This window comes from Panicum virgatum, chromosome 7N (assembly GCF_016808335.1).
Source record: "Panicum virgatum strain AP13 chromosome 7N, P.virgatum_v5, whole genome shotgun sequence".
Taxonomy (NCBI): Eukaryota; Viridiplantae; Streptophyta; class Magnoliopsida; order Poales; family Poaceae; genus Panicum; species Panicum virgatum.
In genome coordinates, this window is record NC_053151.1 from 1,137,501 (window position 1) to 1,153,169 (window position 15,669).

At 43.0% G+C, this 15,669-nt stretch overlaps 1 long non-coding RNA gene across 8 annotated transcripts; it reads left to right on the forward strand.

Moving 5' to 3' along the window:
- Window positions 1-2,332: 2,332 nt before the first annotated feature.
- On the forward strand, window positions 2,333-14,126 carry LOC120681733. 8 transcript variants are annotated; one of them, XR_005678019.1, is made up of 13 exons: window positions 2,333-2,695; window positions 2,815-2,855; window positions 3,646-3,784; window positions 3,866-3,964; window positions 4,113-4,202; window positions 4,658-4,717; window positions 4,814-4,977; window positions 5,059-5,108; window positions 5,763-5,870; window positions 6,167-6,919; window positions 11,769-11,846; window positions 11,930-13,335; window positions 13,519-14,126. It is a non-coding gene; the product is annotated as an uncharacterized LOC120681733 (long non-coding RNA). The 8 variants fall into 8 exon arrangements; XR_005678020.1 differs by having other exon boundaries at window positions 11,774-11,846; XR_005678017.1 differs by having other exon boundaries at window positions 6,167-11,846.
- Window positions 14,127-15,669: the final 1,543 nt, after the last annotated feature.

The window sequence follows — 15,669 nt, forward strand, 5'->3', positions numbered from 1 at the left end:
CCTTCTTCTTCTTGTCTTGCCCCCTAACCGAACTTAATTGTTGTTCAGCTATATCATTTGAAGCATGTTCAACATCAGAGGCAATTTGATCAATAGAACTAGCCGATGTTTCTTCAATAATCAGTTTTTCTTTTTCTAATGTCAAATCTGAATTTTTAGTTAATCGGCCATCTTTTTTGATACGATAAACTTGTTTAATCACCTTATGTTTCTTTTTCTCCACAGACCGATTTTTATGAATAAAACGGTCATTGTTGGCAAGTGGTGACTTTTGAATTGCTGATTCCTTATATGTAATACAATCTGAACAAAAATATCTAGGGGTAACGGCATATACGAATTATAAGACCATGGAGGATAAGGATAATGCATATTAAAATAAAACTCCCATGGCACATCTAGAGATGCTCCATATAATGGAAACAACATTGATATATGAGGATTGCTCCATTGCCGATTCTGTTCATGGAATTTCTGTTTTGAAGCAAATTTTGGTTGCTTAAAATTTTTAGGCCGACTCGCATCATTGACATTAATTTGCATTTTGGATTTAGCCGAAAGCTTTCTATGAATAGGTTTCGGTTTTTCTTTTTGATTCTTTTTACGGCCCTTGGCTTCAACTGTTTTCTAGACACCTATCTCGGGTTTTTTTGGGTTTAACCATCTTAGGTTTTGAATTATTTGGTGAAACCCTAGATGAGACGGTTAGACCGGTCGGGTAACCGGTCAGACCGGTTGCGGTGCAACTGGAACTTTTGCTTTTGTTTTGTTGCCCCCGAGCGTAGAAGTACTAGAATTAGTTTCCGTGCACTTGCTAGGGGATTTTTGATCAACAAATTCGGCTTGAGACGACCGAATTACAGCTTGATCAGCAACATCAGGCAAACTTTTGCAAAGATTATTAGTCGGCTTTTCATTAGCCGATTTTTGAATAACAGGAATTGCAACTGAACTATCTTCCTTATCAATCAAATGCTTGACAAAACCAGATAGAATGTCAGATAAAGTACCTGAAGATTGCATCTCCATTAATACATCAATGGTAGATGGTGCCTGCAATTCCTTTATCTTAACGACTCCATGCTCTGTTATACGAAAGCAAGACAAAAATAGACCTTCGACTGCTTTGTCGTATTCTCGCTGATACTCTTCAAGTAGTTCTTTAGATGATGCTGGATTGCTAGGGTTTGACAAATCGGCAATGATAGCCTGATTCTCGTCCCCAGCGGAGTCGCCAATTTGTGTTGACGCCTTTTACGGGCCAACACACGATCGCGCTAAGTCGCGCAACGCGAGGATGGGCTCTTTACAGCACCTCCTGCGTGAAGCGGTCAGACCGGTCAGAGGGACCGGTCAGACCGGTCGTCGTGTAGAACGACAACGATCCGACGAACCCTCGCCCGGGAGGGACCCCGTCGGGGCAAGCGCGCATAGGGTTGCCTTAGACTCGACAGGCCAGCTAGGGCATCCTCAAATGCCATGGAGACGAGAGAAGAACAACATATTGAGATTGGAAAAGAAAAAGGTAAAAAAAGATAAAAGTGTTTTGTATTTGATTGATTGGATACCCTAATCAGCTGTGACCCTTTACATTTATATGGTGGGGTGGACTTATCCCGCAAGAAATCCTATTATAAGATTTAAATCTATTAAAATCACTAGTTGTACTCGGATTCCACTTGTACCGGTCAGACCGGTCGGTCCCTACTGGATAGGCCACAGTGCCTCAACCGGTCAGACCGCTCGGTCAGACCGGTTGGTGCCAATTTTGGCTGTCAACAACCCGACGAAATTATTTAACTTCGTCGGCATGTAGAGGTGGCTGACGAATTTAACTGGGCCTTGTTTAGTTCCAAAAGTTTTTAGATTTGGGTTACTGTAGTATTTTCGTTTTTATTTGGTAAATAGTGTTTAATTATAGAGTAATTAGGCTCAACAGATTCGTCTCGTCGAGTTACGCCAAACTGTGCAATTAGTTATTTTTTTAACTATATTTACTGCTTCATGTATGTGTCCAAAGATTGATGTGATAGATATTGTAGCAAAATTTTTGGAAGATTTGGAGAACTAAACGAGGCCTGAGCCTGCAAATTAATTTCGTCGGTTTGGCGAGGCAGTCGACGAATTTAATATAGCTCCCATCGTTCGGCTTGTTCGGCTGGACATTTTTTTTTGCTGGACTGACCACCACTGTTATACAGTACGTTTCAGCCCAACAAGCGCTGGCTTATACCCCAACCGAAAAGGGCCGTAAATATCGCTTCGCCTCCCACCGGCCCATTCCCATCCCTTCGCCTCCCACCGTCCCACCCCGCGCCTCCCTCCGCCTCACACCGCGCCGCCACCCGCGCTGCCCCTCGCCCCGCCCATCGCGCCGCCGGCTACCGCGCCCTCCCCCGTGCAGATCCGGCATCCTCCCCCCGCATCGTCGACCTCCGCCGGCACCTGCGCCCTCCGCCGGCATCTGCAGGGACGTGCAGAGCGTGGCGCAGCAGCAGCGGGGCAAGCGACGCGAGCAGGGGCGCAGCAGCAAGGCGCCAAGGCAGGGAGGCAGCAGGGCAGCGGGGCCGCAGGCTTGGCGTGCAAGCTCGACGCTACCGGAGTCAGTGCTGGGCGCGAGGCCTCTGCCCATGGTGACCGCCCAGATCTAGTGGCTTAGCCCCTGGCGGCGTGCGCGACCCCCAGCCCCCCAAAGGTACGTATCCATCTCCATCTCTTCGTTCCCCTAATTTCCCCTTCCCCTCTGCCTGTCCGTCCTTTTGCTCACCGTCATCGTCTCGTCTGATTCCATTGATTTCCTCTCTGTATCTGCAGGCAGCCAGCTGGAGGCCAACAAGAAGGCCATGAACATCCAGGTGCGTATCTGTGATTTCCCCCTCCCTCCCAAGTCCCACCCGATCTGTCTGTCTCCCAACCCTCCCATTCCCTTAATCACTATACTGGAGTATGTATTTTGCAATCAGTAGTTCCTAGCAAGTGGTGAGGATGATTAATGATGGCTATACAAACTAGAAATTCATATATTATTTAGACAGAAACATGCAGTCCAGATGCAAGTTCAGAGAGGGCTGAATTAACGAAAATGTTTATAGGTAATTTTCCTACACTCCAAAATAACTTCAGTCAGCAAGTTTTATGTGCAATTTTCTGTGCATGTGTTGGGCGCTGGTGTGCAGTGCCAAATATTCTTCTGTGTCTCCACTTCCTGTGTTCGCCTGATCCTCCATGAACTGAGTGCCTGAGTGTGAGCTGTGAGAGAAGTCTAGGCCATGTCTACCTTGCCATCATATATTATTTAGACAACAGTCTCAGTGACCACTACAAATTGCTTTTTAGCTGTTGTTTCATGTAAGTAGTAAGTATGCAGCTTGAGTATGAGTAAAAACATTAATTCCATATTACCAGTATGTAGATGTTGTCTTAAATTATGTACTGCTGTTTGTGACTTGTATATTTTTGTTACATGTGAATGATACTATATTGATGGCGTCATGCTTGGCCTCTAGAGAATTAGGAGTAATTTGTGATGGATTGTTACAAAATTGGATAATTCTCCATCAGTACGATGTAGTGTATTACTGTATTACCTTCTTGGAGTAGCAATTCAGAGTGATACCCTAAATTTATTTTTTGGTTCCTCTACAGGCCTCCACCTCTTCCTAATCTAGAGGTTTCAGTTATGGTTGTTGAGAAAGCTGCAGATCATGCTCTTGTATGGATCAATAGGCTGCTCGCTGTTGGCGATGGCATCACAATTAAGAGAGATGGGAGAGTTTTTATACAGGTGTGTCTCTTTCTCTAAGATCCTTAGTTTGTCACACAAGACCTTTTTCATTTATTTGCTCTGATGCTGTTACTATCCCAGGACACCTGCTCAAGCGTGGGTTCTGCTTGCTATTTCCATGTGGCCTTGTTGCACAGTTGATGCTCCTTGGGCTGGATGTGATCTGCTGATACATTCCTGGTATGAACATTGGGTAGCTGTATCCTGAATCCATGTGACTTACTAACTGATTTTCATATCTGACATATGCACTTCTCAGAGATCAAGAACCAGTCTAAATATTTCCAGTAGAGATTTTAGCTCATTATTCAAGCATTGCATTTTTCAGGCAAGTTCTTCAGGAGAGCTAGTGGCTGGGTGCAAAGGAATTTATGATATGGAAGGCTTAAGTAGTGCTCTGTACCACAACACAATGTTGGTAAGCTGTCTTTTGTACCAACCTAAGAATTTTCACTGATTGGCACTTGGAAGTAACTAAAACAACCCTCCTGCAGTATAGATTGATAACCTGGTTCCTCATCAATCTGTGGTTGCCACTATTGCCTTTATGATCGTTATTCATATGTTGTCTCACTCCTTTTACAATTTTTTAATGGAGGTGCTCTAATCTATATATGAATGTAAATATGCGAAGTGTCAATTCCGTACACATGAAAGTTAATTTGTTTTCTTTGTGTGCTCTATGACCAAGAGTAGTAGATTGATATAAGCTACTGAATCCAAACTTGCCACCTTATGTGCTTTAGGAACTGCCATTATTTTTCATCTCATGTTCTCTCCTCACCAAATGCATGAATTTCATCTCATGACTGCATGACATAATGTGCTGACAAATAGACTAGCTAATTTCATTTCCATATGTTACATTACAAGGAGAAAAGATAGCTACTGATGCTCAGTGCTCTGGCGTTCTGCGCAAGCTGCTAAACTAAGGTACATGACCATTCATAATAGGCATATATAGTCTGCATATAACTTCACTGATTTCGTTTATATGGAAAATGTATTAACGTGTGTTCTTCTCTGCAGATAGGAATCTGGCCTCCTCTGCTACCTTCCTACAAATACCTAAGCAATTCTGTAGAACTTGAGACTGGCAATTATGAAGAACTTCAAATGGTGAGGTCAGGGTAGCAGTAAAATGGCATTGCATTTGACTGACAAAGTGGCAACATGGTTGTCGTGAAATTCAGGTTCATGTCTCAAATGAGCTATTCAGGTTCATATCTTCTGTGCCCTCTGACTGTTTAATGATCTTGCTTTTAATTGCGCAGGACTGCTATAATTAGGCATAAAGCCTTTGGTTAATATAGAAGCCTGCCAGGTAACAATCAGTTATCAAATTATTTAGAACTGTTGATGACCTGACTTTTAGTTTTGGTGGAGCAGTTGAGTTATATAATGATTTGCTTGAAAATTATTTATTCTTTTGCTACATCTGTCTGAAGCTAGTTGAAACTCAGTTACCAAATCCAGTTTGTATTGAGCTATTCAGTTGTTGTATGCAATATATTGCTGCTTTTTTAGGCATTGTTAAGAATCTGTTGTCCTACATGTCCTCGGTAGTCCAGTTTGCCTTGTTAGACAACTTATTTTGTTGGAATAATTTCAACCATTTTGGTGTGTGCAAACTCCATTAGTTCTACCAGTTGCTTATTTATATACTACATCTTTCTCTGCTTCTAGTGTGGATGCCCAGTGTTTCACAAGATTTTAGGCAATTATTATTGTGATTACCATTTATCAAAAAAAACCTGCTGTTTACCAGTAAAGATAACTTAGTAAGTTTATGAGCTAGTGGCTTGTTCTGTTCTTCTGTTTATGAGCTAATCGGCTTTTACTGTTTTCATAATCGGCTTTTACTGTTTCATGCACATATACATATCATATATTAATCAAAGTATCAGTGCATTCTCATGATTACACAATAGAACTCATGCACATATACTGCAGCTATTTGTTTCTTTTTTATCTACAGGCTTATACAGCTTTGGAGAAAAACATGATATATTCCTTACTAAGAGTAGTGCTTTTGCTGGTTTGGAAATGGGAACGGTGGGTGATTGACTTCAATCTTATCCTCTAGGTCAGTACTATGTTTTTCACTCCTATATTATCAACTCATTTTTCCCATACATGTGCAACTCAGCAACCTATTCTATCTTGCCATCTTGGTGCCTACCTGCTGCATCCATCACTATTGCATAGATCAATGTGAAGTAACAAAAAAAAAGACCATGCTTTATAATCTGAACCATGTGTGATTGGCCATATAAAATTTCTTTTAGCAATGTCTTTTGTCTGCTTCCACATTTCCAAATCCATTTGTTTCTCAAAAAGTTATTAAATTAGGGGATAATATATATGTGAATTTGAAACTAGAGATCACCTTCGGAGTCACAAGAATGATCTGTCGATGTTGTAGCTCCTTACTGTTGGTGGCACAAAAATACAGAGTGCCCAAAATGTAGCCAGAAAGTTCTTCCAAGCCAACTTGTAAAAATTACAAAACTAACTTACTTGAAAACATACTTGTATTTTGTCTGCATATTTTGGGTTCATATATAGTTGCAGAATATGCATCTTGATGCATATTTTTGGTTCATATACACATGCGAGGAGCGACGACGCGCATCTACCTCCTCCGCTCCGCCCCTCCCGCTCTGCTTCCCGTGCCGTCTCGCCCCTCATCGCCGCCCGTCTTCTTCTCCATCGCCGTCTACGCGCTTGAGGAGGGAGGAGGAGCCGCAGCGCTTGGATCCAGGGGCGGCGGCGTCCATCCCGTGTGAGAAGGGAGAAGGATCCGGTGATATCTACTCACAGCTCTCTCTCTCTCTCTCAGCGCGTCTTGCGGAGATTCCTCGGTGGAGCTGCTCCACCAAGACGGTCGCTCCGCTTTGGGACTTGGGAGCACTTATGCCCTAAAGTGAAGTGTTACCTTAAACCCTAAACCCTAAACCCTAAAGATAAGAAAGCACAGTATTAGTTGATGAATGTTCCACATGCTCACGAACATGCAATTTTGGTTATTTTTTGGTGCTGAACTGCTGTTTGTGGTTTTGATCTCACAATGAAACCCGGAAGCTGAAGCTCTCTGTTGCTGCTGTTTGTGGACTTGGCATGGTTGGACTTGCAGTAAGTTCTCCGATTTGTTACCAATGATTGAAAGTGACCTGTCTCTTGTTGTGGAACCTGATTCTAATTTGATACTACTGTATTGTATATTCAGTATGCCATTTCAGTGCATTTTATACAGAGATTTTTGTTTAATATAATTTGTGAGATTTGTGTTTAATATAAAGGGCATGAGATTTGTAATCAATGCATGTCATGTTGGCTTCAATTTACTAACGGGCTAAATCTAAAGGCTGTACCTCTTTCCCAGCTGTGTCCCAAAAACTCTTAACCACCACAGCAACTATAATCGCAGTTAGTGAGACATACCACAGTTGTACCACAGTTTCACCACCACAGCAGCTATAATCGCAATTAGTGAGACATACCACAGTAGTACCATAGTCCAATGTTCTTACTGTCGGAGGGTACCATCTTGAAAGTTTTTGGCCATAGCTGGGAAAGAGGTACAGCCTCTAGCTGGGAAACAAGCCCTTAATTAAGCATAACATGCCTGCCCCAAAATGCATCACACTTCAAAACCACACACAGAGGTGTCCGCTAAATCATGGATACCTTTTTTCTTTCTTCTGTATTTATTTTAGCATCAACAAGATATTAGCAAATCACATACCTCATAACTACCTAGACCATGTTTTTCATCACAATGCCTATTGCCACAGATAAGACGGAAAACATATATATTTACATATACTTATACCTGCTCACACACATGCAACCACATCTAACCATGCCAACCTACTAACAAGTCACATCAGTAACATTATATTTTTGATATTCATTTTTCTTTTACTAACATTTTCTTAAAGTTCTTATTATAAAACCTCTAATTAGCCTAGGCTACAACTACAACATATATCTCTGTTGACCCAAAAATTCTGAGAAAATTACAGAAGCTAAGTGACACTCTCTGGAGTCTACCACAAAATTTGTATCCTATTATGAACAGTACACTGCCCTACACAAAAATGACAAGCTGCAAGGCAGAAAATCAACCTAAAATACTTTGTACTATGAAATTCATCAGATTACAGATTTCATATTTTTCCTACCTACATCCTAGTATGACAACAGCACACAAAAATTTGTATGGTCATATCTGCAGTATTTATTGTTTTATGATTTTCCAAAGGAAACTGCAGTTTTCATTTTTGAGCCATAAACCCATTTTATTACATACAACATGCATGCAAAAACTTTATCACAGTACATCTCACAAGGAATCTAACAAGCCATTAACCATATATTTTTCTGATTTACCAATTATTTACTGTGATTTAATAAAGGAAAACACAGTTTTTTATTTAAATCTAAGCTCTATATAAAAGTATCTGGAAATCAACATTCAACATTTTTAGACCATAGATCTAGTCATAAGAAGCATTACAAAATTTACTTCACAATTTTTGGAGCTCTAGAACTCCAGATATAAATTTATCAAGCATTTGCACAAAAGAAAACAGATAAAAGAAAACTATAAACGAAAAACAACTTGCAAGCAGGCCCTTGGAAAACCTCACAGATCTGCCCCTAAGAACACTATTGCACTGAGTCACTGGCCTCTCACTTACCCCCCTCACCTTCCTCGGATTCAAGCGCGCAGGCCCTCGACCTCACTGGAAAAGAGGGAGAAAGGAGAAGAGGTGGCCGGCGATGCGGTCGGCCGGTCTCCGGCGAAAAGGAGGTGGGAAACGTTCGATTGAGTGGTCAGAGAGCTGCTCTGGTGAACGGCGGGTCGATTGGTGGCGGTGATTTGAGCTGGGGTGGTCTGTGGATGGCTGGTCGCGAGCTCCGGCGGACGGTGGCGCGCGGGAACGGCGGCGAGGGTGCTCCGGTGAGCGGCTCGGTGCGGGGAAAGGTTCAATCGAACCGGGGAGGTGGTGTGGAGCTGGTGGTGGTGTTGGTTTGAGGCAGAGAGGGCTCAGTTGGTGGGGCCGCGAGCTTGCCGACGGCGGCAATGGCGGTGCTCCGCGGATCCGCCCTATGTGCGCGAGAGAGCGAGGGAGAGGAAGAGAGTGGACGGGGCGAGTGCGGAGTGAGGCGAGGCGTGCTCCACTTCGGTCAGACAACAGGCGCAGACGTAGAATGGAGCAACGACGGCCGACGTGCGCACGGCGCATGCTCGCCACGCCGACTGGCAAGGCCACGCGTCGAGCACCGTGGTGATGTGACTGGCACCCACTTCAAATGGGAAAAGCTGTGTGCTACGGTGGTTTTCATGCAAAACGATATAAAACAAAGTTGTAGCTCGTGCATTCCCATGGTTCCGCTAGGCGCTAGGCGGATTCTAGGCGCTGACCCTCAGCCTAGCGCCTAGGCGGGATTAATCGCGCCTAGGCGTTGCTAGGCGTTTTGCTAGGCGTTCTATATCCATTCATATTTTACCTACAAAAGTCTATTAGAAAAGAAAAAACAGGACACATGTGGGCCAAATATTACATAAAAAGCCCATAAAACAGCCCAAGCCCAATTTGTACAGCAACCTTATCTACCTCATCCAACCCTATCCCTTCCATCCCGACCGCGCCGGTCGCGGACCTCGTCCCAGCCTCCTCCGCGCCGTCGCTGCCCCCGTTCCCGCCGCCTCCGCGCCGTTCGCCACCTCCGCCGCCCCCGTCCCCACCTCCTTCGCTCCGGTCGCCACCTCCGCCGCCCCCTTCCCCGCCTCCTCCGCGCCGGTCGCCACCTCCGCCGCCCCCGTCCCCGCCTCCTCCGCGCCGGTCGCCACCTCCGCCGCCCCTGTCCCTGCTTCTCCGCACCAGTCGCCACCTCCGCTCGCCTAGATGGGCGACTACCCCCCATAGGCGAGGTGACGGGCTTCGCCCAGCGCGTAGTCGCGCCTAATCGCCGGCTAATCGACGCCTAGCAGAACAGGGTGCATTCCTCTACCACTTTGATTAAGCACTTTCTGTCAATTGCTCACTGGTTTGGAAGTTAATTAACCCTTAATTAACCACTATCAGTGAGCTAATCACCGAGCAAAGTTGATGTCAAAACCTTGTCAAAATACTTCGGATTGAGCCCAAAATTTGACATGGCGTTCCTCATAGGATTATTAACAACTTTTACATTTGGAGTTTCTCGAGTTGTTACACAAAAATCTGAGAACATGTCATGTCAAGCAATAGGTACATGAAAAACAGGTTTTGAAAATATTCTAAGTGCTGAAAAACATTTCAAAACTGCATTCAAACTACTTTTTGAGCACTTTCCACACATTTTCATGACTTGGCCCAAAACTAACTTTTGTTCTACATGAAATTATCTACAACTTTTATTTTGGGCCCACAGCCATGCAAAAACTGTAGCTAGAGTTTCCTGTTTGGTCAAACAAAACATGTTTTATGGACTTATTTAGTCAACCATTATTTAGGGGCTTAATTTGGTGAAATGTCCTACATGAACATTGCTCCAAATGAGACCCTAAGTGACCCTAGACATGTTTAGGGGTTAACTAATACTTTTATCAACATTTTACATTATGGTCTAAAGTGTATTAAGCATAATTAAGTGCTTTACTTAGCAAATTTCACATTTTAACATGTAAGCTCACATGTGATAAAGATACCACACTATCATGTCATGCTTTCTAGGGCATCCTAGGTTAGTTTAGCAAACATGTATCACTCATTTATAAACAAGGCATCATGATCAAAGCTCTAGGTCTTATAAAACACTCACATTTAAACAAGACATGGCATATACATGAAATATCAAGCACTTAGGTTTTTGATGTGCATGTCATGGATGCATAAGATGATGCTTAGGTATGAAATGCATGTGCTTAGATGCTTAACACCTAGGGGTGTTACAGCCCTCCCCCACTTATAGGAATCTCGTCCCGAAATTTAGGGTTACTAACCATTGTTTGTAAAAGTCGGGGTAAACCTCACGTAGGTAGTTTTCAGTCTCCCAGGTTGCACCTCACTGTAAATTCGCTGGTTAAATTAATCTTTGTAATAAGTTCAGTATACTCCAGTGTTGGCCACTTCATTCGCGTCCAGTGTTGGCCTCCATGTGTTAGTGTTGATGGCTAGAACTTGTAGAAAATTTTCCAGGTTCTGAATGATGTTGGCTTTGCATCTGTTAGCCGGCAGCAGCAACTTGTTTTTGTATTATGAGTATGACTTTAGTTCAGCGCCAATAACAACAGAAATTTGACAAGTTCAGAGACCAACTCTGCTATTTCAATTCAGTTGTGGATGAACCAGATTATTCTGAATGTGGACATAGATGCAACTGGAAACTTTGTATGTATTTGTGATTTGTTATTGGAAAATCTGGCAATCGTAAATGTATTCAGCCTCGGAATGTTGTCATAGAATTTTAATATGTTTCATGACTTAGTGATGGATCTATATATATGCCTGTCGTGATGGATCTGTTTATATGCGTGATCGTGATTGAAATTTATATGCTGTTATAACCTGTATAAATAAAAATCAACAGCTGTTTTTTTTTCCACGGAAAAGCATTAATTTCGTCGGCCAAAGGAACCGACGAAAATAACTTACACGTGGACTATTTTCGTCGGCCCCAGCAGCCGACGAATTTATACATGGACACGTGGCCTGGCCCACCGTCCTCAATAAGTTTGTCGGCCTGTTCCAGCCGACGAATTTAATTACAATAAGTTCGTCGGGTTATGTTGGCCGACGAATTTAGTTGCCGATGGCAGTTAAATTCGTCGGGGAATTCAGGCCGCAAATTAACTCTAATTTCGTCGGTCCCGACGAACTTAACACCTTAATTTCGTCGATGACCTTAATTATGGGGAAACTATTAGAGATGCACACATTTATCTGCCATCAGACCCCACAGAACTGATGTATTTGCTTGGGCAATGTAGTACAGAAGACTTCAACTTAGCATCATGCCAATGTGCTATACTTTCTATACTGTATGCCTGTTCATTCTACAATGAAAGGTACTCATCTTCCGCAGATTTTGATTCGGCAATTATAACTTGCAAGAAAGAATGCTGATGTGGTGATTGTTTCAACTATTCAGGCTGGCTGCTGACAACCAAATTCTGGCTTCTGTTGAGCAATACATCCTCCTCAATAGTGGAAGCTTCCCATACGAAATTAATTTTTCTGTTATGTTTACGCTTCTGGTCCACCTTTATGCCTATGTCAGGGGCATTTCCTATAGCTGCAGCATTCCACAGTCCAGAAGCCGAGAATACTCTATTCCACGTAATGACACAAAAGGATTGGGATTTGCTTGCTATCCGAGTCCATCCAATAGCAATAAAATGGCTCTTCCAGAAGCAAGAACTCATGGAACCACTCGCCTTCCATATGCTAAACTTTTGTAAAACTTTCTGTGAAGATGAAACTATCATGCTCTCAAACAGCAGTCAGTTGGTGGACATACAAATGGTTGCAGAGCTGGTACTTTCTGGAGAAACCGTCATCTCATTTTTGCTTGTGTCCTTGCTAAACCAGATAGTAAAGGAGGGTACTGAAGATGAGGTCTTTTCGGTGGTCCGTGTTATAGCCGAAATCATCACCATCTCTCCTTGTACATCTGATCAGTTTATATCATGTGACATTGTCAATTCATTCCATGTCATATATTGCTTACCATACTGTTCAAGGATCCAAACAGCTTGTTCCCATTTGATCTTTAACATCTTATGTTCAGCAAGTGCATTGACATTTGCTCAGGAAAATGAATGGCTTCCTCTTACTGTGAAGGTACTCTTGTTATGTTGATATGAGTTGAACCATGCAAGTCATGACTCATAGCGTAGTTTTAATCAATTTAAACAATATTATTTGTTGGTTATTAAAAGTTTCATGGGATGACTATGATTTATGCCCTCGGTATTCCATGCCATGATTTATGCCTTCTCATGCACTTCGGTCCACCTTCTGTTAAACTTATTGCTTCACAATGTCTGTTGGAGTTGCTAATGAGAATTTCAGATCAAAGAACATGTACTAATGCTGAATTAAGGTGCTCTGTGAGGTATCTGAAGTCCATTATTGCAGTAACTGAGGGTTTGGTCTTCAGTGAAGACAGTAAAGTTGCTGGAAATTGCGGTGCTTGTCTCTCTGTAATTTTAGGTTGGGAGAAATTTGGAAGCCAAGAGAAGGTGGCAGCCAGAGAATCCAAATGGTTTCGATTAATAATGTTGGAATTTGCTGTTGCCTTGACTGCTCCTGGTTTGACGTCCAAATCTTTCACCAATCAGCAGGAGTTTGCAGCGAATCTAGCTGTTTCGTTGCTCAGGCTGAGCCAAGTACCAGATTGGCTAACATCGCTGTTTGATAGCCATCTGATATCTGGTATTGTGGCTAATCTTTCTGCTAGGAATGTTACTGCAGAAATTGTCACTCTTCAGTGAGCTCATGGCTAGGAAATATCTGAGCCAAGAGCACATTGTTGCTCTACATAAATTGTTCCAGGTTTGTGCAATGCTCTTTGCAATCTTAAAATGTAGAGCATGGCATAGTATAGCTGTACAAGTAGGCTTACAGGATCATATCCTTTTGTTGGTTTGCACCTTTTGGATTCTTCTGCCCCGGTGAATTTGATTTTGGTCAAGTATAGTTTCTACCATGCTCACTTCTGTTCATAACATGATGCAGGTGTGCAGAAGGCAGGTCTATGAGGGAAGCTCCAAGGCGCAAATGTTTGGGCAAAGTGTTAAAAAGGTTGCAAGGAGCATCGATGACATGCTCGCATTGCTCTTTGGCCTGATGCTGAACCAGAACACAGACTGGTGCAGTTCAATCAGAGCAGCAAACGCTCCTGCGTGCGATTGATCTGTTCTTCCAGCAGTCAAGCGGGAGAGAGCAGCGTTAACATAAACACCAACCAGCTAGTACAGATGTTGTTGAGAAAAGCTGATTCTTCTTCCTCCACGTTTTCTGAACCAAGTAGATGATATTCCAAACGGGACAGCCGGACATCAGTCCCTGTTCCTGAGAGGCTCCTCGATTTTCCTGCACTAGAGGAGAAGCTTAGTAAGTTGTGTATATACTGAAGTTTTGGCGCAGGAGAGGAATGTACATGTGATGTGAATCGATAGGATTGCAATCATCCTTCTGGCCTGAAATAGTAACAGCTATTAACTCGAATCTGTAGCTGTATTCTTTGTTACACGCATGCGAGGACTGTATTGCCACGGCCGCTGAAGTATTAACTGATGAAGATTCTTGTTAACGGCCTTTTTAATTTGAAGTTACTGCTGAAATTCTGGCTTTTGATCCCCTCACCATGTAAGCTTCCAGGGTGGCATTTCTTGGCTCAAACTGATTCAACAAATTGTGGTTATATTATAGAAAATAGAAATTGGGGAGACTCGGAATCAGTATTAAGCCTTGTTTAGTTGTGACTGTAAAGTTTTTAAAATAGAATCTTTTCACATTTGAAGTATTAAATATAGACTAATCACAAAATTAATTACAGAACTCATCTATAAACTATGAGACAAATTTATTAAGACTAATTAATCCGTTATTAGCACATAGTTACTGTAGCAATTTAGTGTATAATTAGGTTTCTTAGATTCGTCTCGTAATTTATAAATAAACTATGCAATTTGTTTTTCATTTCATCTAGATTTAATACTCATATATTTAAGATTCTTATTTGATATGCTACTTTTGAAATTTTGAATTTTACTACTAAACAAGGTCTATGTTGATATCGGAGAAAACTTGCAAGGCCCACCCGTTAGGGTCAACGAAGCAGAGCAAGTTGCGAAGACCGGGCCACACACCTGGCCGCTGCGCTGCCACTCTCCTTCCTCTCCAAAAGCCATGAACCCTGTTTCAAAAAAAAAAAAAAACTCTGAACTCTTCGCCATTTCATCGAGAAGAAAAACCGCCCAGCGTTCGTCCCCTCCCCCTCCGGCCCTCCCCTCCCCCGATTCCAAACGGGAGAAAATCTGGTCGAAAATGCAGCCCCCGCAGACCCCATTCCGCCGTGGGGGTCGAAGTCTCGCCGGGAGCTGCAGCCGTCACTGCTCAGCCCTTCCTACTCCTGGAAGCCATTCCAAGCCTCTGCCTCCTCCGAGCACCCCTGCGTACGTACGCGTAGCTTGTTTCCCCCCTTCTTTCTCCCCCCTTTTCTCCTTCGTTTCTGAGATGCACGTGTCCTGACGCGACGGAGTGCTGCGCGTCCACGCCGGCCTGCATTTCTGCTGTGTAGGTCACGCTGTTCGAGTGGTGGCTGGAAAGAGTGGAAGTGGATGACCAGAAGATCGCCGTCGCGGGGAAATTTGAAAGGTGAGCAATTTCTTAGGGGGGGGGGGTGCAGATCCACCTTTGTGGCTGATGGTATGTATTTCATTGGAGATCCGGCCTCAATTGGGTGAGGATTGGTGCCAAAGAGTTTCCGTCTTATTTTTCTGGGAGTTTGATCTTTGTTAGATTGGAAATTGCAAAGTTCGGTACCTAGATTGAGTTGACATGTACTTCTGAAGAATATGCCAGTTTAATTTCTGTAATTCGTCTCTACAAAGGGTTGGCCTAATGCTGGGCTCAAACTGATTCCACAAATCGAATATGCTATTTGTCCTCCGTGCATTTCTCCTTGCAGACTTGAGGGCTATTAATGCCTTTACTGAAGCACCATTAAAACTTCCGAAGATCATGCTGCTTGTTTATTTAATTTAAGCATGCTTAAGGTTTTCAAAAGTTAGCTGCTTTTCTTCTTCAGAGCATGAGGCTTTGATTCGTTCATTCGCTTTCGCTACAAAAACAGTTATCTGTTGCTCACTTCTGACAGGAATG